The 24,394-nt window shown below is 42.5% G+C and overlaps 1 pseudogene; it reads left to right on the top strand.

Moving 5' to 3' along the window:
* The first annotated feature begins 385 nt into the window (after positions 1–385).
* LOC123138793 (putative wall-associated receptor kinase-like 16) lies at positions 386–18,777 on the top strand (annotated as a pseudogene).
* Positions 18,778–24,394: the final 5,617 nt, after the last annotated feature.

A 24,394-nucleotide genomic window follows, 5' to 3' on the forward strand; every position in this document is an offset into this window, starting at 1 on the left:
CAAAAAAAATCTGTGAATAAAAAAACATCATATTCTATGAACAAAAAAACATCATATTCCATCCACATCCATGCATACATCATGTATATGATCATCTATGAACAAAAAAAATCATATGATCATCTATGAAAAAAACATCATATATATATATATATATGTAGAAAAAAACATTACATCAACATATATGCAAAAAAACATCATACATATATACCCATACATCAACATATATACATGAACATATATTAAAAAAAAGCATCACATCCATGAAAAAAACATCATATGGCGACGGCGGCAGCAGGAGGGCAGGGCAGGGGCACGAGGGCTCACTGTGGGCGGCGTCGGCGACGGCGAGGTCGGGACCGGCCTGAGGAAGAGGCGGTGGCGCATGGGGCAGGGGACGGCGTCGGGGCAACGCGGGGCAGCGGTGGCGTCGAGGCCGCGAGGTCAGGGCAGCGGTGGCGCGCGGCGGCGACGGCGTCGGGGCGACGCGGGGCGGCGCGGTGAGGTGATGGCGACGGTGTTGGGGCAACGTGGGGCGCGGGTGGTGACGGGGGTGGCGACGACGGGCGCGGGCGACGGCGACGGCGGCGACGGGCGTGGGCGACAGTGGCGTCGGCGGCGGGAGAATGAGGAACTGAATGAAATTCCTGGTTATATACCGGAGCTTTGGTCCCGGTTGGTGGCACCAACCGGGACCAATGCCCCTGCTGAAAAGAGACCTTTGGTCCCGGTTGGTGGCACCAACCGGGACTAAAGGGGGGCATTGGTCCCGGTTGGTGCCACCAACCGGTACCAATCCCCCCTTTGGTACTGGTTGGTGCCACCAACCGGGACCAAAGGCCTCGTGCTGCCCGTGGCCAAAACTTTAATCCCACCTCGCTAGTTGAGAGGGGCGCGCAGTGGTTTATAAGCCCCACTGCCGCACCCCTCTAGAGCTCCTCTCGATTATAGGCTTACGGGCCTAATTGTAACTCCTATGCCTGATGGGCCTACTGGCCTTCTGTGGCCCTGAATCCTGGCCCATGGTAGGGTTTATAGTCGTATTCAGGCCGTAGTGGCCCAGTAGGTGGCATTTTTTTCCTAGTTTTTCTTTCTGTTTTTTGCATTATTTATTTTATTTTGTTTTTTGCTTTATTTTTTAGTTCCTTTTCCTTTTAGGTAATAAAACAATATAAACTTTCTGTTAGTGCCATTTGTTTTCCAATTTGAATAGTTTAGATTTGAATTTTATGAAATTTGTGTGAGTCACTAGTTTTTGAATAACTTTACTATAAACATAGATTTTTGAGTGATTCTTTTTCCTGCTATTTAATATTACAGTGTTTTATCATTATATTCAAAAACAGATTTTGTTATTTTAGTTTCTAAGACAAAAATTCTTTATGATAATTCTTTTTACTATTAAAGTTTCTAACAAAAAAATCTTTATGAAAATTCTTTTTGCTTTTAATGTTTTGAACAGAAAATACTTTGATAATTTTGGTTGCATAAATTTTATATAATTTTAGTTTCAATAATACTAGAGGTTTATAAAAGTTTTTTGAGTTGATTCCTTTTGCTATATGAGTTTTATAAAAGTTTTTTAGTTGATTATTTTTGCTATTGAAGGATATTTTTTGTTTTAGTTGATCATAACAGAATATTTTAATTGATTATTTTTAGTTCATTCTTTTTGCTATTAGTTCATTCTTTTTGCTATTAGTTCATTATTTGAGATAAATGAACCTTCAATTGAAAAGCACTACAAATGAACTCTGAAAAGGTTGAAAGTTGGCGTGGTATCATCATTTCACCCACATAGCATGTGCTAAAAAGTTGAGAGGGTTACGACAAAAACTGGATGCACTTCATGTGCAAAATGGACAATCTCTTTCGAAGTATCAGGGTTTCGGACGGAAACTCATCTGTTACAAAGGGATTCCATTATTTTGAACTTATTTGAACTCCAGACATTTTGTGTGTTCAAAATGCACCATTCAAAGCCACATCATCAATTTTCAACTATCTCTGACTTCATTTGGTATCTTTCATGCTTGTACTGGTTTTTTTAGCTAAGTGACCCTTAAATTGAAAAGCACTACAAATGAACTCCGAAAAGGTTGAAAGTTGGCATGGTTTCATCACTTCACCCACATAGCATGTGCTAAAAATTAGAGAGGGTTACGACAAAAACTGGATGCACTTCGTGTACAAAACAGACAATCTCTTTGGAAGTATCATGTTTTCGGACGAAAACACATCTGTTACAAAGGAATTTCATTTGTTCAAATGTAACTGCAATGATATTCTACATCAAAGGCATCACCATAATAGTTGTTGATAGAAAGTCTTCACTTTTTCTTCGCTTGTGTCCTTTGCTTATTGCGCCGTAACCATGGATAATCTTCATCGTTTAACAGGATGCTTGGGTCAGCCTTGACTTTGAAGGGAGGAATTTCATGAAACTTTTCATAATCTTCACTTTTCAAAGGGATTTCATTTGTTCACATGTAAGTGAAGTGATATTCTAGATCAAAGGCATCATCATAATAGTTGTGGATAGAAAGTCTTCACTTTTTCTTCGCTTGTGTGATTTGCATATTGCGCTGTAACCATGGATAATTTTCATTGTTTAACAGGGTGCTTGGGTCAGCCTTGACTTTGAAGGGAGGAATTTCATGAAACTTTTCATTATCTTCAGACATGTCTGTCTTGCCCTCCAATCCCATGATGTCTCTTTTTCAGAAAGAACTATGTGGCGCTTTGGCTCATCGTATGATGTATCCGCTTCCTTATCTTTTCTTTTTCTTGATTTGGTAGATATGTCCTTCACATAGAAAACCCGCGCCACATCATTGGCTAGGACGAATGATTCGTCTGTATACCCCCAGATTGTTCAGATCCACTATTGTCATTTCGTACTGTGGGTCTACCTGTACCCCGCCTCCTGACAGATTGACCCATTTGCACTTAAACAAAGGGACCTTAAAATCATGTCCATAGTCAAGTTCCCATATGTCCACTAGGTAAGCATAATATGTGTCCTTTCCCCTCTTGGTTGCTGCATCAAAGCGGACACCACTATTTTGGTTAGTGCTCTTTTGATCTTGAGCGATCGTGTAAAATGTATTCCCATTTATCTCGTACCCTTTGTAGGTCATTACAGTCGAAGATGGTTCGCTCGCCAACGAGTACAGGTCATCAGAAACAGTGTTGTCACACCTGAGACGTGTTTGGAACCAACTCCCAAAACTCCTGATGTGTTCACATGTAGTCCAGTCCTCACACTGGTTCGGGTGTTTGGAGCGCAGAATGTTCTTATGTTCATCGACATACGGGGTCATGGAGTCAAAACAAAACCCAATGACATCCTATATTTGATGGCCCATGGAGATGCTTCCTTCTGGCCTAGCGCGCGGTTACGGACATATTTCTTTAGGACTCCCATGAACCTCTCAAAGGGGAACATATTGTGTAGAAATACAAGGCCCAGAATGACAATCTCGTCGACTAGATGAACTAGGACGTGCGCCATGATATTCAAGAAGGATGGTGGGAACACCAGCTCGAAACTGACAAGACATTGCGCCACATCACTCCTTAACCTTGTTAGCATTTCTGGATCGATAACCTTATGAGAGATTACATTGAGGAATTAACATAGCTTCACAATGGCTAATCGAACATTTTCCGGTAGAAGTCCCATCAATGCAACCAGAAGCAGTTGCATCATAATCACGTGGCAGTCATGAGACTTTAGGTTCTGAAACTTTTTCTCTGGCATATTTATTATTCCCTTTATATTCAACAAGTAGCCAGACGGGACCTTCATACTGAGCAGGCATTCAAAGAAGATTTCCTTCTCTTATTTGGTAAGGGCGTAGCTGGCCGGACCTTCATACTGCTTTGGAGGCATGCCGTATTTTTCGTGCAAACATTGCAGGTCCTCCCGTGCCTCCGCTGTATCTTTTGTCTTCCCATACATGCCCAAGAAGCCTAGAAGGTTCACGCAAAGGTTCTTCATCACGTGCATCACGTCAATTGAAGAGCAGACCTCTAGGTCTTTCCAGTAGGGTAGGTCCCAAAATATAGATTTCTTCTTGCACATCAATGTCGTTGTCGGGTTGCTTAGGGCCTTGGATGAGAACTGGCATCATAATGAACTTCCGCTTCATGCACAGCCAAGGAGGAAGGTTATAAATACATAGAGTCACGGGCCAGGTGCTCTGATTGCTACTCTGCTCCTCGAAAAGATTAATGCCATCTGCACTTAAACCAAACCATATGTTCCTTGCGTCACCTGCAAACTCCTCCCAGTACTTTCTCTCAATTTTCTCCACTATGACCCATCAGCGGGTGCTCTCAACTTCCGGTCTTTCTTATGGTCATCACTGTGCCATCGCATCAACTTGGCATGCTCTTTCTTTCTGAACAGGCGTTTCAACTGTGGTATTATAGGAGCATACCACATCACCTTGGCAGGAACCCTCTTCCGGGGGCGCTCGCCGTCAACATCACCAGGGTCATCTCGTCTGATTTTATACCGCAATGCACCGCATACTGGGCATGTGTTCAAATCCTCGTACGCACCATGGTACAGGATGGAGTCATTAGGGCATGCATGTATCTTCTGCACCACCAATCCTAGAGGGCAAACAACCTTCTTTGCTGCATACGTACTGTCGGGCAATTCGTTACCCTTTAGAAGCTTCTTCTTCAATATTTTAGTAGCTTCACAAATCCTTTGTCAGGCACAACATTCTCTACCTTCCACTGCACCAATTCCAGTATGGTACCAAGCTTTGTGTTGCCATCTTCGCAATTGGGGTACAAACCATTTTTGTGATCCTCTAGCATGCGATCGAACTTCACCTTCTCCTTTTGACTTTCGCACTGACTCCTTGCATCAAAAATGACCCGGCGGAGATCATGATCGGGCACATCGTCTGGTTCCTCTTGATCTTCAACAGCTTCCCCTGTTGCACCATCACCATATTCGGGGGGCACATAGTTCTCATTGTCCTCTTCTTCTTTGGTGTCTTCCATCATAACCCCTATTTCTCCGTGCTTGGTCTAAACATTATAGTGTGGCATGAAACCCTTATAAAGCAGGTGGGTGTGAATGATTTTTGAGTCAGAGTAAGACTTCGTATTCCCACATATAGGGCATGGACAACACATAAAACTATTCTGCTTGTTTGCCTCAGCCACTTCGAGAAAATTATGCACGCCCTTAATGTACTCGGAGGTGTGTTTGTCACCATACATCCATTGCCGGTTCATCTGCATGCATTATATATAATTAAGTGTGTCAAAAACCATTACAGAACATCATGAGTAGATAATTAAGTGAACAAATTAGTAGAAGTTCATCATCACATTAAAACCAAAGTACATAGATAGTTGTCATCTAACAACATATAGCTCTCCAGAGCATCAAATTAATTAAACCATACATTGAAACTATGTAAAACATTTCAATCCGAAAACAAATGTGATCATAATCGCAACCAAGGTAACAATTGATCCAACGGTATAATGATACCAAGCGTCGGTATGAATGGCATATTTTCTAATCTTTATAATCTTCAAGCGCATTGCATCCATCTTGATATTTTGATCATCAACGACATCCGCGACATGCAACTCCAATATCATCTTCTCCTCCTCAATTTTTTTATTTTTTCCTTCAAGAAATTGTTTTCTTCTTCAACTAAATTTAACCTCTCGACAATAGGGTCGGTTGGAATTTCTGATTCACATACCTCCTAGATAAATAAAATCTATGTCACGTTGGTCGGCATAATTGTCATAAACAATAAATGAACCAAATAGTTATAAAGATAATATATACCACATCTTAATCATAGACAGGACGAGGGCCGATGGGGGCAGATACCAAAACCATCACACTAAATACTAACAAGCAATAATAAAAGTAACAAAATTATACAAGTATCTATATAAACATACAAGTAAGAATTTTTCCTTTCGGAAAGAAGATAAGAACAAGAGGCTCACCACGGTGGTGCCGGCGACGAGATCGGCGCGGGCGATCGATGGCGGTGAAGACGGGGACGGGACGGGACGGACCGCTAAACCTAGACAAATATTGAGGAAAATGGAGCTTGGTGGTCGAGCTTCGAGAGGAGAAAGCTTAAGTAGTGTGGCTTGGGCATTCCATCGAACACCTCATGTGCATAGGAGGTGAACTAGAGCACCACAAAGCTCTCCAACGGCCGGCCAGAAAAACAGAGCAGTGGAGTGCTCTACTCGCGGGCGAGGGGTATATATAGGCAACTCATTGGTCCCGGTTCGTGGCATGAACCGGGACTAAAGGGCAGCCTTTGGTCCCGGTTCAAGCCACCAACCAGGACCAATGATGGTGGGCCAGGAGTGAGGCCCATTGGTCCCGGTTCGTCATACCAACCAGGACCAAAGGGGCCACACGAATCAGGACCAATGCCCCCACGAGGCCCGGCAGGCCCCTGGCCTCATGAACCGGGACCAATGGGCCCATGGGTCCTAGTTCGTGACTGAACCGGGACTAATGGGCTTATCTAGCCTGAATGTATGCCCTGTTTTCAACTAGTGATTCTTTTTATGATCTTGAAAATTTATTTAAGCCTGATGATGAATATGAGATTGATAATAGTGTTTGCAATATTATTGAAAGTGGGAATGGAAAAGTGTCAACTTTAGATCCCACATATTTGGAGAATGTTCAATCTTATGAAATTTTTGAGAAAGGTGGGTTTGGAGACGTCATGACTTTAGTTAATGTTAATCCCACTATTTTGGAAGAGTGTCAACATTGCATGCATGTGGATCGTGTTGAAAATATTTTATGTGATAGCTATTTTGTTGAATTTGCTCATGAGCCCACATGTAATTATTATGAGGGAGGAAAATATGGTTGTAGAAATTTTCATGTTACTAAATCACCTCTCATTATGTTGAGATTGCTATTGTTTCTTTCCGCTTCCTTGCATATGCTAGTTTTTGCTTGCTATGATAATTTGTTTGCCTATAAGATGCCTATGCATAGGAAGTATGTTAGACTTAGATGTGTTTGTCACGTGTTCTATTATGCTCTCTTGATGCTTCAGTTCTTGTCTTTCATGTGAGCATCATCGAAATCTCAATGCCTAGCTAGGGGCGTTAAACGATAGCGCTTGTTGGGAGGCAACCCAATTTTATTTTTGTTTTTTGCTTTTTACTCCTATTTAGTAATAAATAATTCATCTAGCCTATGGTTAGATGTGGTATTATATTTGAATTAGCGTTTGTGCCAAGTAGAACCTTTGGGAAGACTTGGGTGAAGTCTTTGCAATCTTGCGGTAAAAAACAGAAACTTTTGCCCTCACGAGAATAGCTGTAATTTTTTAATGGAGAGTGATTTTAGGTTGATTATTTTTGCAGATAATTAATATACAAATTCCTCACGTCCACCAATTTATTTCAGAATTTTTAGAGTTACAGAAGTACTCGAAAGTTACATATTGCTACATACTGTTCTGTTTTTGACATATTCTGTTTTTCGTGTGTTGTTTGCTTATTTTGATGAATCTATGAGTAGTATCGGGGGGTATGAACCATACAGAAGTTGTAATACAGTAGGTTTAACACCAATATAAATAAATAATAAGTTCATTACAGTACCTTAAAGTGGTGGTTGATTTTCTTATACTAACGGAGCTCATGAGATTTTCTGTTGAGTTTTGTGCTGTGAAGTTTTCAAGTTTCTGGGTAAAGATTTGATGGATTTTGGAATAAGGAGTGCCAAGAGCCTAAGCTTGGGGATGCCCAAGGCACCCCATGGTAATTCAAGGACAACCAAAAGTCTAAGCTTGGGGATGCCCCGAAAGGCATCCCCTCTTCCGTCGTCATCTATCGGTAACTTTAATTGAGGCTATATTTTTATTCACCACATGATATGTGTTTTGCTTGGAGCGTATTTTATGATTTGAGTCTTTGCTTTTTAGTTTACCACAATCATCGTTGCTGTAAACACCTCTTGGGAGAGACACGCATGAATCAGAATTTATTAGAATACTCTATGTGCTTCACTTATATCTTTTGAGCTAGACAATATTGCTCTAGTGCTTCACTTATATCTTTTTAGAGCACGGTGGTGGTTTTATTTTATATAAATTATTGATCTCTCATGCTTCAAATATATTATTTTGAGTGTCTTGTAGAACAACATGGTAATTTGCTTTGGTTATAAAATTAGTCCTAATATGATGGGCATCCAAGATGGGTATAATAAAAACTTTCATATAAAGTGCATTGAATACTATGAGAAGTTTGATTCTTTATGATTGTTTTGAGATATGAAGATGGTGATATTAGAGTCATGATAGTTGAGTAGTTGTGAATTTTAAGAATACTTGTGTTAAAGTTTGTGATTCCTGTAGCATGCACGTATGGTGAACCGTTATGTGATGAAGTTGGAGCATGATTTATTTATTGATTGTCTTCCTTATGAGTGGCGGTCGGGGACGAGCGATGGTATTTTCCTAGCAATCTATCCCCCTAGGAGCATGAGCGTAGTACTTCGTTTCAATAACTAATAAATTTTTGCAATAAGTATGTGAGTTATTTATGACTAATGTTGAGTCCATGGATTATACGCACTCTCACCCTTCCACCATTGCTAGCCTCTCTAGTACCGCGCAACATTCACCGGTACCATGCACCCACCATATACCTTCCTCAAAACAGCCACCATACCTACCTATTATGGCATTTCCATAGCCATTCCGAGATATATTGCCATGCAACTTTCCACCGTTCCGTTTATTATGACACGCTCCATCATTATCATATTGCCTAGCATGATCATGTAGTTGACATCGTATTTGTGGCAAAGCCATCGTTCATAAATTTTTTCATACGTGTCACTCTTGAATCATTGCACATCCCGGTACACCGCCGGAGGCATTCACATAGAGTCATATTTTGTTCTAAGTATCGAGTTGTAATTATTGAGTTGTAAGTAAATAAAAGTGTGATGACCTTCATTATTAGAGCATTGTCCCAGTGAGGAAAGGATGATGGAGACTATGATTCCCCCACAAGTCGGGATGAGACTCCGGACTAAATAAAAAAAGGCCATAAAGAAAAGAGAAAGGCCCAAATAAAAAAAATGAAAGAAAAAGAGAGAAGGGACAATGCTAATATCCTTTTACCACACTTGTGCTTCAAAGTAGCACCATGATCTTCATGATAGAGAGTCTCCTATATTGTCACTTTCATATACTAGTGGGAATTTTTCATTATAGAACTTGGCTTGTATATTCCAATGATGGGCTTCTTCAGTGCCCTAGGTCTTCGTGAGCAAGCAAGTTGTATGCACATCCACTTAGTTTTCTTGTTGAGGTTTCATAAACTTATAGCTCTAGTGCACCCGTTGCATGGCAATCCCTACTCAATCACATTGATATCAATTGATGGACATCTCCATAGCCCGTTGATACGCCTAGTTGATGTGAGACTGTCTTCTCCTTTTGGTCTTCTCCACAACCACCATTCTATTCCACCTATGGTGCTATGTCCATGGCTCACGCTCATGTATTGCGTGAAGATTGAAAAAGTTTGAGAACATCAAAAGTATGAAACAATTGCTTGGCTTGTCATCGGGGTTGTGCATGATTAAATACTTTGTGTGATGAAGATAGAGCATAACCAGACTATATAATTTTGTAGGGATAGCTTTCTTTGGCCATGTTATTTTGAGAAGACACGATTTCTTTGTTAGTATGCTTGAAGTATTATTATTTTTATGCCAATGTTAAACTTTCGTCTAGAATCTTTCGGATCTGAATATTCATGCCACAATAAACAAGATTACATTGATAAATATGCTAGGTAGCATTCCACATCAAAAATTCTGTTTTTATCATTTACCTACTCGAGGACAAGCAGGAATTAAGCTTGGGGATGCTTGATATGTCTCCAACGTATCTATAATTTTTGATTGTTCCATGCTATTATATTATCTGTTTTGGATGTTTAATGGGCTTTAATATGCTCTTTTATATATTTTTGGGACTAACCTATTAACCGGAGGCCCAGTGCCAGTTTCTGTTTTTTGTGTGCCTATTTTAGTGTTTTACGGAAAATGAATACCAAACGGAGTCCAAAACAGAATAAAACCTTCGCGAGCATCTTTCTTGCACCGAAAGCAATCTAGAAGACTTGGAGTTGAAGTCTAGGATTCTACGAGGAGGCCGCGAAGTAGGAGGGCGCAGCCAGGGGGTAGGCGTTCCCCCCACCCTCGTGGGCCCCCCGTAGCTCCACCGACATACTTCTTTCGCCTATATATACTCTTATACCCTAGAAACGTCAGGGGGGGCCACGAAACCACTTTTCAACTGTCGTAACCTTCTGTACCCGTGAGATCCCATCTTGGGGCCTTTTCCGGCGTCCTGTCGGAGGGGAATCGATCACGGAAGGCTTCTACATCAACACCATAACCTCTCCGATGAAGCGTGAGTAGTTTACCACAGACCTTCGGGTCCATAGTTATTAGCTAGATGCCTTTCTCTCTTTGATTCTCAATACAAAGTTCTCCTCGATGTTCTTGGAGATCTATTCAATGTAATATTATTTTGCGGTGTGTTTGCCAAGATCCAATGAATTGTGGATTTATGAACAAGATTATCTATGAATATTGTTTGGTTCTTCTCTGAATTCTTATATGCATGATTTGATATCTTTGCAAGTCTCTTCGAATTATCGGTTTAGTTTGGCCTACTAGATTGATATTTCTTGCAATAGGAGAAGTGCTTACCTTTGGGTTCAATCTTGCGGTGTCCTTTCCCATCGACGGTAGGGCAGCAAGGCATGTATTGTATTGTTGCCATCGAGGATAAAAAGATGGGGTTTATATCATATTGCTTGAGTTTATCCCTCTACATCATGTCATCTTGCTTAATGCGTTACTCCGTTCTTATGAACTTAATACTCTATATGCATGCTGGATAGCGGTTAATGTGTGGAGTAATAGTAGTAGATGCAGAATCGTTTCGCTCTACTTGACACGGACGTGATGCCTATGTTCATGATCATTGCCTTAGATGTCTTCATAATTATGCGCTATTCTATCAATCGCTCGACAGTAATTTTTTCACCCACCGTAATACATGCTATCTTGAGAGAAGCCACTAGTGAAACCTATGGCCCGGGGGTCTCTTTTCTATTATATTACATCTCTTTTCTTTACATCGCATCTCGTTTACTATTTTGCAATCTTTACTTTCCAATCTATACAATAAAAATACCAAAAATATTTAGTTTATTATCTCTATTAGGTCTCACTTTTGCGAGTGACCGTGAAGGGATTGACAACCCCTTTATCGCGTTGGTTGCAAGGTTCTTGATTGTTTGTGCAGGTACTAGGTGACTTGTGTGTCGTCTCCTACTAGATTGATACCTTGGTTCTTAAAACTTAGGGAAATACTTATGCTACTTTGCTGCATCACCCTTTCCTCTTCAAGGGAAAACCAACGCATGCTCAAGAGGTAGCAGTGAGCCATGGACATAGCACTATAGGTGGAACAGAATATGGTGGTTGTGGAGAAGACAAAAAAGGGAGATAGTCTCACATCAACTAGGCATATCACCGGGCTATGGAGTTGCCCATCAATAGATATCAATGTGAGTGAGTAGGGATTGCCATGCAAGTGATGCACTAGAGCTATAAGTTTATGAAATCTCAAAAAAAACTAAGTGGGTGTGTATCCAACTTACTTGCTCATGAAGACCTAGGGCAATTTGAGGAAGCCCATCGTTGGAATATAAAAGCCAAGTTCTATAATAAAAAATTCCCAGTAGTATATGAAAGTGACAAAATAGGGGACTTTCTATCATGAATACCATGGTGCTACTTTGAAGCACAAGTGCGGAAAAAGGATAGTAACCCCCTTCTCTCTTTTTCTCTTATTTTCCCCTTTTTTCTCTTTTTTCTCTTTTTTCTTTTTGTTTGGCTTCTTCACATGGGACAATGCTCTAATAATGATGATCATCACACTTCTATTTACTAACAACTCAAAAATTACAACTAGATACTTAGAACAAAAATATGACTCTATATGAATGCGTCTGGCGGTGTACCGGGATGTGCAATGAATCAAGAGTGACATGTATGAAAGAATTATGAAAGGTGTCTTTGCCACAAATACGATGTCAACTACATGATCATGCAAAGCAATATGACAATAATGAAGCGTGTCATAATAAATGGAACGGTGGAAAGTTGCATGGCAATATATCGGCTATGGAAATGCCATAATAGGTAGGTATGGTGGCTATTTTGAGGAAGGTATATGGTGGGTGTATGGTACTGACGAAAGTTGCACGGCACAAGAGAGGCTAGCAATGGTTGAAGGGTGAGAGTGCGTATAATCCATGGACTCAACATTAGTCATAAAGAACTCACATACTAATTGCAAAAATCTATTAGTCATTTTAAAAAAAAGTACTACGTGCATGCTCCTAGGGGGGGTAGATTGGTAGGAAAAGACCATCGCTCGTCCCCGACCGCCACTCATAAGGAAGACAATCAATAAATAAATTATGCTCTGACTTCATCACAAAGCGGTTCACCATACGTGCATGCTACGGGAATCACAAACTTCAACACAAGTATTCCTCAAATTCATAATTATTCCACTAGCATGACTCTAATATCACCATCCTCATGTCTCAAAACAATTATCAAGCATCAAATTGATCATAGCATCCAATTCACTTTCTATGATAGTTTTTATTATACCCAACTTGGATGCCCATCATTCTAGGACCAATTTTATAACCATAGGAAATACCATGCTGTTCTAAAAGACTCTCAAAATAATATAAGTGAAGCATGAGATATCAAAACTTTCTACAAAATAAAACCACCGCTGTGCTCTAAAAAGTATAAGTGAAGCACTAGAGCAAAACTATCTAGCTCAAAAGATATAAGTGAAGCACATAGAGTATTCTAATAAATTCCAATTCTTGTGTGTCTCTCCCAAAAGGTGTGTACAGCAAGGATGATTGTGGTAAACTAAAAATCAAAGCCTAATATCATACAAGGCGCTCCAAGCAAAACACATATCATGTGATGAATAAAAATATAGCTCCAAGTAAAGTTATCAATAAACGAAGAAGAAAGAGGGGATGCCTTCCGGGGCATCCCCAAGCTTAGGGCTTTGGTTGTCCTTGGATATCTTGGGGTGCCATGGGCATCCCCAAGCTTAGGATCTTCCAACTCCTTATTCCGTTGTCCATCAAATCTTTACCCAAAACTTGAAAACTTCACAACACAAAGCTTAACAAGAAATGTCATGAGCTCCGTTAGTGCAAGAAAGAAAAACCACCACATAATGTACTGTAATGAACTCATTATTTATTTATATTGGCGTTAAACCTACTGTATTCCAACTTCCCTATGGTTCATACCCCCCGCTACTAGCCATAGATGCATCAAAATAAGCAAACAACACATGAAAAACAGAATCTGTCAAAAACAGAACAGTCTGTAGCAATCTGTAACTTTCGAATACTTCTGGAACTCCAAAAAATCTAAAATAAATTGGTGGACGATAAATTTGTCTATTAATCATCTGCAAAAAGAATCAACTAAAAAGCACACTCCAGCAAAACATGGCAGCTAATCTCGTGAGTGCTAAAGTTTCTGTTTTTTACAGCAAGATCATATAAACTTCACCCAAGTCTTCCCAAAGGTTCTACTTGGAACAAACACTAATTAAAACATAAAACCACATCTAAATAGAAGCCAGATGAATTATTTATTACTAAACAGAAGCAAAAAGTAAGAAACAAAAATAAAATCGGGTTGCCTCCCAACAAGCGCTATCATTTAACGCCCCTAGCTAGGCATAAAAGCGAGAATAGATCTAAGTAGTGCCATCTTTGGCATTCAATTCTTCAATAGAGCACTTACAATCCTTAGGAGTTTCTTTCTTTTTAGCAATGATTAAACTCCTAGGCAAGAAATCAAGAAGTTCGTGTGTAGCAAAAGGTTCCTTAATGATAGCGAGAAAATTGGGATGAACACTTATTGATTTGAGATCGACACTTTCCTTACTAGAAGGTTCACCCTTATTTTTAGGAACATAAATAACCTTGGCAATTTTTGTAGGAGGAGTTGGGGTATTTTTCACAGATGAAAATCCAGACCCTAAGTTAGTGATAATGTCCTCCAGTTTACCAATTCTTATAGAATCTAGATCTATTCTTTCATTAACTATAGTTTCTTTTTCTTCAAAAAAATTCAAAGTAACTCCAACCCTAGATCCATATTGGGTAATTTGATTGTGGATCTTTTTATCCAAATTTTTAATTAACTCAACAGTGGCAACTTTATTTCAATAATTTCAAGCCTTTGCATCACATGTTCCAAAGTTAAAATAGTTCCCTTAACCAAAAGAGGGGGTGGACCAAACAAATCTAACATGGCCTTATAAGCATCAAAAGTATGGATACCCAAGAAATTCCCTCCGGTAATGGTATCAAGAATATATCCATTCCAATGAGTAATGCCTACATAAAAATTGCGAAGATGAACGGAAGTAGATTGCTTCCTAGCAGATCTATTTTGAGCATTGCAAATTCTATGACAAGCATCTTTTAGATTTTCTCCCTCCCTTTGTTTAAAATTAAGAACTTCATGATCGGGAGTACTAACAATGATAGGAGGACTAGCCATGAGAACGAAGATAAACTGGCACACAAGCACACAAGAGGCAAGCGAAAAAAGAGAGGTGAACGGAAAAGAGAGGGCGAATAAAACGGCAAGGGTGAAGTGGGGGAGAGGAAAATGAGAGGCAAATGGCAAATAATGTAATGCGAGGGAGATGAGTTCGTGATGGATACTTGGTATTTCTTGACTTGTGAGAAGACCTCCCCGGCAACGGTGCCAGAAATCCTTCTTGCTACCTCTTGAGCATGCGTTGGTTTTTTCTTTGAAGAGGAAAGGTTTATGCAGCAAAGTAGCGTAAGTATTTCCCTCAGTTTTTGAGAACCAAGGTATCAATCCAGTAGGAGGCTCCTCAAAAGTCCCACGCACCTACACAAACAAACAAGAACCTCGCAACCAACGCGATAAAGGGGTTGTCAATCCCTTCATGGTAACTTGCAAAAGTGAGATCTGATAGAGATAATATAATAAGATAAATATTTTTGGTATTTTTATGATATAGACTGGAAAATAAACATGCAAATAAAAGTAGATGGAAAACTTATATGATAAAAGATAGACCCGGGGGCCATAGGTTTCACTAGTGGCTTCTCTCAATATAGCATAAGTATTACGGTGGGTGAAAAAATTACTGACGAGCAATTGATAGAAAAGCGCATAGTTATGAGATTATCTAGGCATGATCATGTATATAGGCATCACGTACGTGACAAGTAGACCGACTCCTGCCTACATCTACTACTATTACTCCACACATCGACCGACTCCTGCCTGCATATAGAGTATTAAGTTCATGAAGAACAGAGTAACTCATTAAGAAAGATGAAATGATGTAGAGGGATAAACTCATGCAATATGACATAAACCCTATCATTTTATCCTCGATGTCAACAATACAATACGTGCCTTGCTGCCCCTGCTGTCACTGGGAAAGACACCGCAAGATTGAACCCAAAGCTAAGCACTTCTCCCATTGCAAGAAAGATCAATCTAGTAGGCCAAACCAAACTGATAATTCGAAGAGACTTGCAAAGATAACCAATCATACATAAAAGAATACAGAAGAGATTCAAATATTTCTCATAGATAAACTTGATTATAAACCCACAATTCATCGAATCTCGACAAACACACTGCAAAAGGAGTTACATCAAATAGATCTCCAAGAAGATCGAGGAGAACTTTGTATTGAGATTCAAATAGAGAGAAGAAGCCATCTAGCTAATAACTATGGACCCGAAGGTCTATGGTAAACTACTCACAACTCATCGGAGAGGCCTTGGAGATGATGTAGTGGCCCTCCATGGTCGATTCCCCCTCCGGCGGAGAGCCGGCGAAGGCTTCAAGATGTGATCTCGCGGATACAGAAGGTTGCGGCGGTGGAAATAGTTTTTCATGGTGCTCCTGGATGTTTTTGGGGTACGTGCATATATATAGGAGGAAGAAGTAGGTCGGTTGACGCTCGAGTGGCCCACGAGGGTGGGGGCGCGCCGGGCACCCTCGTAGCCGACTCGTTTGTTGCTTGACGTCCACTCCAAGTCCCCTGAATTGCGTTTGTTCCAAAAATATCGCTCCTGAAGGTTTCATTCCGTTTGGACTCCATTTGATATTCCTTTTCTTTGAAACACTGAAATAGGCAAAAAAACAGCAATTCGGGTCGGGCCTCCAGTTAGTAGGTTAGTACCAAAAATGATATAAAAGTGTAAAGTAAAGGCCATAAACATCCAAAACGGGTAATATAATAGCATGGAACAATAAAAAAATTATAGATACGTTGGAGACGTATCACCGGGCATGTGCTTCGGTGAGTGCACCAACACGGTCGGAGGGCACCTATACCGGTGCCCGCGTGGCGCCCAAGGCGACCCGCACATAAGAAATGGTTGCATCAGATCTTCCGTATGTGAGCAAAAACAAATAAAATTAGGAAAAAACTAACGCCCACACGTGTGACATCTTGCACATCGCCCACACGCCTCCTTTTGCACTTATTTTGCCACGTGTGAACAGATGACATCAGCAGGAATCTTTTTGGTTTTCGGCTTAATTTTTTTATTTTCTTAATTAAAAAATCAAATTAAAAATCTGTTTTCACCATTAAATTCGTCTCGACGAGATCTTCAAAATTAGACAACATGTTGATATGTTTCGATGAAATTTTTTGCCCAAAAGTTGGCATGATGTTTATACTGTAGTTGCCATAGTGCTTAAACTAAAGTTGCCAGATGGTAATTTCGGTTTGTAGACCATGGCAATTTTAGTATTTTGATGATGGCAACTCCAGTACTTTGACCATGAAAATTATTTTTTGTATGAACCATGGCAATTTTAAATGCATGTATCATGGCAATTTTAGTTTATGGTTCATGACAAGTCTAGTTTCTTAATTCCCTGTTTTATAATACATCAAAATTTACTTTTATATGTAGCAGAAAATAGCTGAAACATATCATGACAACTTCAATGTAAACACAATGGCAATTCATGTGCAATAGACATGGCAACTTTTAACCCAAAAGAAATTCGTCGAAATATATTGATATGAGATCTATTTTCGAAGATCTCGTCGTGAGGGATTTAGTGGTAAAAATGGATCTTCAATCGGATTTTTCATATAAGAGATAAAACGTTATAAAAACTGAAAATCCAAAAAAATTCCCACATGCATGCATGCGGTGACGTGGCGTAATCTTTGTGTTATAGGGCATGTGGGCTGGTTTCGCCCCCACCACACATGTGGGCGTTAAGGTTGGCCTAAAATTATGAGTCAGAGATTGCATGGGTCATCATGCTCTGCTTTGTATCTAGAGATTCTTCCTTAACAACAAAGACGCATTATTTGTGCTCATTCTACAGGTTTAAGTGTCGGCATTGGAGTTGGCAGTGGAGCAGCCCTTCTAATCATGGTACTTGGTGCTATTTTGATGACCCGAAAGATGAAGCAATGGAGGGGGGAAATGCTCAAAAAGAAATTCTTCAAGCAAAATCAAGGGCATCTGCTGCAACAATTGGTGTCTCAGAAGGTGGACATAGCCGAGAGGATGATCATCCCTTGGTGGAGCTACAAAAGGCAACAAACAATTTCGACAAAGCTCGCGAGATCAGTGGAGGAGGGCACGACACGGTCTACAAAGGGATCATGTCAGACCTGCATGTCGTGGCGATCAAGAAGTCCAAGGTCGCGATCCAGAGGGAGATCGACGAGTTTATAAATGAGGTAGCCATCCTCTCGCAGATCAACCATCGAAACATGGTGAAGCTCTTTGGGTGTTGCCTTGAGACGGAGGTGCCTTTGCTGGTGTACGAGTTCATCTCCAATGGGACCCTTTACCATCATCTTCATGTCCATGAACCCACGCCATCCCTGACATGGGAAGATCGGCTAAGGATCGCAACCGAAACTGCGAGAGCTTTGGCCTACCTTCACTCGGCCGTGTCGTTCCCTGTAGTCCACAGGGATATCAAGTCCCAAAACATTCTGTTAGATGGCACTCTCATAGCAAAGGTGTCAGGCTTTGGAGCTTCGAGGTGCGTTCCGGTCAATCAAACAGAGACCGCAACCACTATCCAAGGGACATTTGGGTACCTAGACCCCTTGTACTTCTACTCAGGACAGCTCACCGAGAAGAGCGACGTTTACAGCTTCTGTGTCCTTCTCATGGAGCTTTTGACAAGGAATAAACCATGCTCATATCAGTCATCCGAGGAGGAAACCCTTGTCGCATATTTCACCACTTCGCTAGCAGCAGGCAAGCTGGTTCGCGTGCTAGATCCTCAGGTCGTTGAAGAAGGCGGCAAGGAGGTTGAAGAGGTGGCTGTGCTGGCGGTGGCATGCGTGAGGATTGAAGGAGACCACCGGCCAAGCATGAGGCAACTGGAGTTGACACTTGAGAGCCTTGGGGCCTCACATGATAGCTTTGTGATGCATGCCATGGATGTGCTGAAGTATCCAGTGATTGAGGGTACAAACATGGAAGAAACAAGCCGGCAGTATAGCTTGGAAGCAGAGTACTTGTTGTCATCAAGGTACCCTCGGTAGTGAATAAAATTCTTGTGTGATCAGTTTAACTTGAAAACTGATGACTCCATAATGGTATATAAACTGTTTTACGTTTTTCATCCTAAAAGAAACAACGAGAACTGATATATAAGTCCATACCTTGTGGTCTTGTGGAATTGCATAGTTTGGAACTTTGCATGTCTGCCTTAATCTCATTTGTTTTCTCACTGCTCTGACAAAAAAGAGAACTTGCATTAGTGCAACAGACATACAAGCTCTGAAGAATATTGCATTTTCATTGAAAATGCACTTGACAGGGGTTCAGAACAAAAGAGGTTCAGAACAATGAATTCTGGAGTGGTGCACGCATAAAGAAAAAAGAGGTTCAGAACATTTTGATTAAAGCATCAAATGAATTCTGGAGTGATGCACGCATAAAGAAAAAAGAGGTTCGGAACAAAAACTCCAAAATAAAAATAACTTGGCTTGATAGGCAACACAACATAAAGAAGAAAAGACCATCTGCATCTCCAGGAAGAAAAGAAAAAAGTAGGCTCCTTCTTGGCTAGCAGAAAGAAAAAGAGAACACGCCAACACATAATTATTCAGCAAGAAGAAAAAAGGATTTGAACCAAATGAAGTAGGCTCTCAAGGATACGAATTCATGACAAGTTTGACCGATCTTTTGACATGTCCTAGTGTTTAAGTCTTGAAGATATAGATGAGGGCACATTCTCACCATGATTAAATGATTTACTTCTATTTTGTGTGCCACTGTTCTAGATATTCTTTGTGCCACTGTATTTTCAGAAATAATACACTGAATATTTTCAGAAATAATACACTAAGATTCAGTCCTAGATATATTTTGTGTGCCAGTAACGAATGTCCCCAGTCAAAATTATGAATTTTTTAGGTTCATTTGTATTTCGGATAACTCATAACTCAAGTTAAGATCCAAATCATGCCGAGATGTTAGGATTTAATTTGTCAAACTGGACGGAGCAAGGGGGCTGTGATTCAATTTGGTTCCAAACTGAAGAGAGCAAGGGAATTTAATTTGGTTTCAAACTGAAAAGAGAAGAGAACGCTTAACAGCGAAGCAGCTTCAGGGTGGGTTCGTTGGACAGTCAGCAGATGGTAGAAAAAAAGAAAGATATCAGGCAAAAATCTACTCCCTTCGTTCGGAATTACTTGTCTCGGAAATGGATGCAATTTAATACTTCCGCTTCATATAGAAAAGAAGCCGCGACAAGGATTCTGATTAGTACATCAGATGCACCATTTGCTAACCAACAGTATCTTTTTTCTGCTAGTCAATAGCGCTTCAGGAAAACAAATAGGGATGTGATTCAAATCATCCGACTGATTTGTTGTCTCCCGTCCACTGCTTCGCTCATGCGACGCGTGCCTCACGTGAGTTGGTGTCCCTCCGTGGTGCAAGGTCGGCTGCCGCGCGCCCTCGCTGCTACAAGCAGAGCATGGCTATTTGTAAGCCATAGTGATGCCCGACGACGTTCGCAACTTGGGGTCGTGGACGAGCCGCCACCGACCATCACCGTCTGCCTCCTTGTTGCAATTGCAACGGCGGAATTGCAAATGGTGATGGTGTTGCTGCGACATGCGTCGGGAATGGCGGCAGCGTCGTCTTCTGAAACATCATCTTCATTTCAAAATTTGTTGCAACGTCACATATGTTTCAACAATGTGAAGACTAATTTTTTTTATAAAAAGACTTCTATTGTAAAAAAAAATTCTGCAACAAGATCTCTCTTGCAAAGATTTCTGCAACAGCAGCTCTGTTGCACTAAGGGAGGATGCTGCTTGGCCGCATGATGAAGCCATATCCGACAACTTGCGACTCGACCAATCTTTTAAAAAGATCAGTCGACCGACGCATAGCACGCCCCTTGTTACCTCAAATAGATACATGTTCTCATCCTTGTGCAAGATTACAAAAATTGAGGAAACATTGGAGTGTGATACAGCAAATAACACAATCCATGCCTCATATATTATCTAGTACACAAATTCGAGCAATCTGAAAAAAGTACACATATTCAAGTGTATGATGATGTGGCACGGCCAAGAGCATGAGTGACAAGGATGTGCCGAAGGGGATGAAGGAGTACCATGTAAGATGGCACGTAAGTCAGGCATGACAGTCTGGTGGCTCAGGATCCCACGCTGTTGGATCCTACTGGCACGCCTAACCAGCTCGGTCTTTTTGGAAGACTAGCAAGATGCCCATGCGTTACACGGAAGTGCGTTACACGGAACATGAAGATGCATTTGTATGAGTAGTTTATCTTGTGGGAGAAAAGGATAAACGAGGGAAGGCCGTATCTGCAAATATGGAGAGGAGTGCGGGTAAATTGTCATAGTTTCTTTCCTATCCGTTAAATATAGATCGGGCGGTCTATATTGCAGGATGACAGACACACCATTATAACGAACTCTGCTTTTTATAATAGTAGAGATTAGGCTAGCGCTTTCAGAAGCCTCGGGATTTCTGTGGATCTGGTGAAACCCATCGGCATGCCGCATGCAGGATTGCAACGTGCACATGCACAAAGACGACATGTTCTTGGTTAGCCTATTAGAGGGCATTTCGGCTGCAGTGTCCCGGCGGTGTTGACGAGTGATCTATGCACGACAAACATCTACCCCAAATCAGCATACCTCACATATCTGTTCACATGTTCAGATCTTCGCCCGACCAAAATGACGCACGAGACAAAAAGAGGTTGCAAGTGTCAAAACCCAAGACAGAGTGTACGTTTAGCAAAGGGGTCAGGCCGTGGTTCCACTGGTTCCAAAAAACAAGCGGTGCTCATCAGGAAGTAATGCCTAGCGCGTGTAGGCGACATATATCCGATGAGGCTCTGCAGGCCTGCTGGAACTCTTCTCGTACCCATTGACAGACTCTCACACGGCGGCCATATTGACTCGATCAAAATACCGCATCATAAAAAAAAAATACTTCATCATCTTTTGTTCCTGCAAAAAAAACATTTTTTAATAAAATCTCAACAACACCGTACCCTAATCTTCTAGCGTAAAAAATGTTTCTGTATTATGGGACGGAGGGAGTATCTAGTCTACAATATCCGTACCCTATGCATAGCATATGAATAAATTTCATGATTAAGTTGGATGGATCCGCGTGCTACATCGGACTGCCAAGAGCTGCTGGCCATCAGATCAAATCCTAGGATGTACTGGATCCTTCCACGTGTAATATAGGTACATTTTTGGATTTGGCACGTGCACGTGCTTCACAGGGAGTCTGTGCCGCGCAGCTACCTCGAACCACCGGCAAGAACATCTCGACTCTTCTCTTCCCCCTTCGTCGCTATGCATTTCGTGAATCCACCCCTGCATCACTTTGCAGACTGTCGGTTCGATCGTACATACGCCGACATCCTAAGAGTGTCTCCATATCCTGGAAACCGGTTCATCCATTATAATAACCGCCGATATAGCGGATGGGGCCGATTTCCCATCCCGAACGGACTCTATAAAATCATTCACCCATTAAATTTTCTTGCGGGATCATGCATAGTTTGGGCCTATTCCGCTATATCTATCGGACCCCTCCATCTTTTTACATGGACCTGCAAAACAAAAAACGGTTGACGGGAAGAAACTTTCGGCTCCCGCCACGGTCTTCCGGCCGCCGCCCGCGAGCTGCCGACGTAGATTGCGAAACGCCAAAACCCCCTGCAATGACGTCCAAATCATCGTCGATAACACTGGGGTAGAACGAGTGGAACGACGACGGGGAGAGACTGAGCTCGAGAATGCCCGGGAAGTGTGCTGCCAGGCGGCACAACATGGACGGACCGGCACACGCGCGTAGGCGGCGGCGCTCGGAGCTCTGGATCCAGAGCTAGCGCCTGCACACGAGCCTGAACGCGTTGCGCTCCGACTCGGCCCTAGGTGAGTCAGCCACTCTGGTGCTCTCCCTCGCTGGCGAGTGAGCACACAGATGCCGGCGCCCTCCACGACCTTGTTCTCGAACCTGAAGAACCCCACCCTGCCGCGCTCATATATACGCGCATACATTCATCCCTATGAAAGCATACATGCACACTCTACTCCTATGAGCATCTCCGAGAGATTGAGCCGGCAAATCGTCTTTAAATTTTACAAAGTCACCCTAGCAGCCTCGTAGTCAACGGGAACGTCCCGTTTCACTGAACGCGTGTCGCCGAAAATCCTGAAATAAATCCAGGATAAATGCGAGCACCAGAATTTGAACTTGATAGGCTGGGGATACCACTGTTCATCTAATCCAACCACAGATTGGTTCAATTATGGAATCTATTCTACCGGAACACATGTCATATCGTAAAAATGTAGTATAAAAAGACGTTTTACCGGAAGTTGTATATCGTTTTACAGTACGAGATTATAGGGGATCTGCTAGAGGCGTTCTAATCCATTAGAGCATCTCCAGCCGTTCGGCCCCCAGGGCGCCTAAAAAGAGTGGCCTGGGGGCGAACCGATGCTAGATTGGCCCTTGCGGGCGACCTAGCTCCCAGTCACGCCCCCAGGCGCCATCCCCAGGACGCGGCAGTTTCGAACTTGGTCGTTTCTGCTCATCACAAAAGATATTGCAAGTCCGGCGATCATAGGCCACCACAATCCGGCGATCGTAAGCCATAGTTCGGCGATCGGATAATAAATGGTCCGACGTACAAAAAAAGAACGCCACAAGTCTGGACGCGTACATCACTCGGCGGGGGCGGCCTCCGGCATTGGCGTTGCTTCTGTGCTGGGCGGCGTCGGCGCGGCTTCGATACTACTGGGCGTCGTGGAGGCATCATCACTCGGGCTTGGCGGCGGCGTGGGCGTGGGCGCGGGAGTTGGCGGCGCCCTCGTCGGCAGCTGGTTCAGGATGAGGCCGCGCTCCGCCATGTACCACGCCTTGAGCTTCTTGTCGTTGCTCTGGAGCATGTCCGCACCGCCCATCAGAAAAGCCAGGTTGGTGTTCCTCTTCTTCGCGGCGACGTTGCTCCGGAGCAGGTCGAGCTTAACGGCGCTGTTCTTCATCAACGCCGACCACCGCTCCTCGGTCTTCTCTTCACGCAGGGCCGCCCGGGCCTGTGCGTCCGCGAGGCAATTCTCGATGGACTCCTGCACTCGCGCGGTAGCCGCGTCGGCGTGTTTCCCCTTCTTGGCCCCTTTGTTGCTGTCCGGCCGCCCTTCTGACGCGCCCGACGTCGGCGTGTCCGGCTTGTAGGTCTCCTTGTCCTTGGCGAGGGTGTGCCGGACTTCCGCCCACTTCTCGCACTTGTCGATCCGCTTGAAGACATGGAGGTACTTGAATCCTTGGTCGCTGTTGTCCTGGTGATACATGACGAACATGTGCACCAGCTGCGGCGATGAACAAACAGTTGGCGGGCGCACACGGCGAAGAGAAGCGGGAGACCGGCGTGCAACAAATGGCATGGGATCTTCGAGGAGGTCGCAGCTCGCCCGGAGAGCGGTGCCACCATTCTTTCTCCTTGGACCTCAGCGGAGGCGTGGACGGCGAGCACGAGTACAGCGAGGAGGAGCCAGACGAGCAGGAGGAGGAGGACGAGGAGGAGGAGGAGGAGGAGGAACCGGTGACTGTTCCGGCAGGAGGAGCAAGAAGAAGAAGCGGGCGGCCAGGACCGGTGAGCCGCACATCAAGTGGGCGTCCAAGGAGAAAG

The sequence above is a fragment of the Triticum aestivum genome, chromosome 6B, assembly GCF_018294505.1.
Source record: "Triticum aestivum cultivar Chinese Spring chromosome 6B, IWGSC CS RefSeq v2.1, whole genome shotgun sequence".
Lineage (NCBI taxonomy): Eukaryota > Viridiplantae > Streptophyta > Magnoliopsida > Poales > Poaceae > Triticum > Triticum aestivum.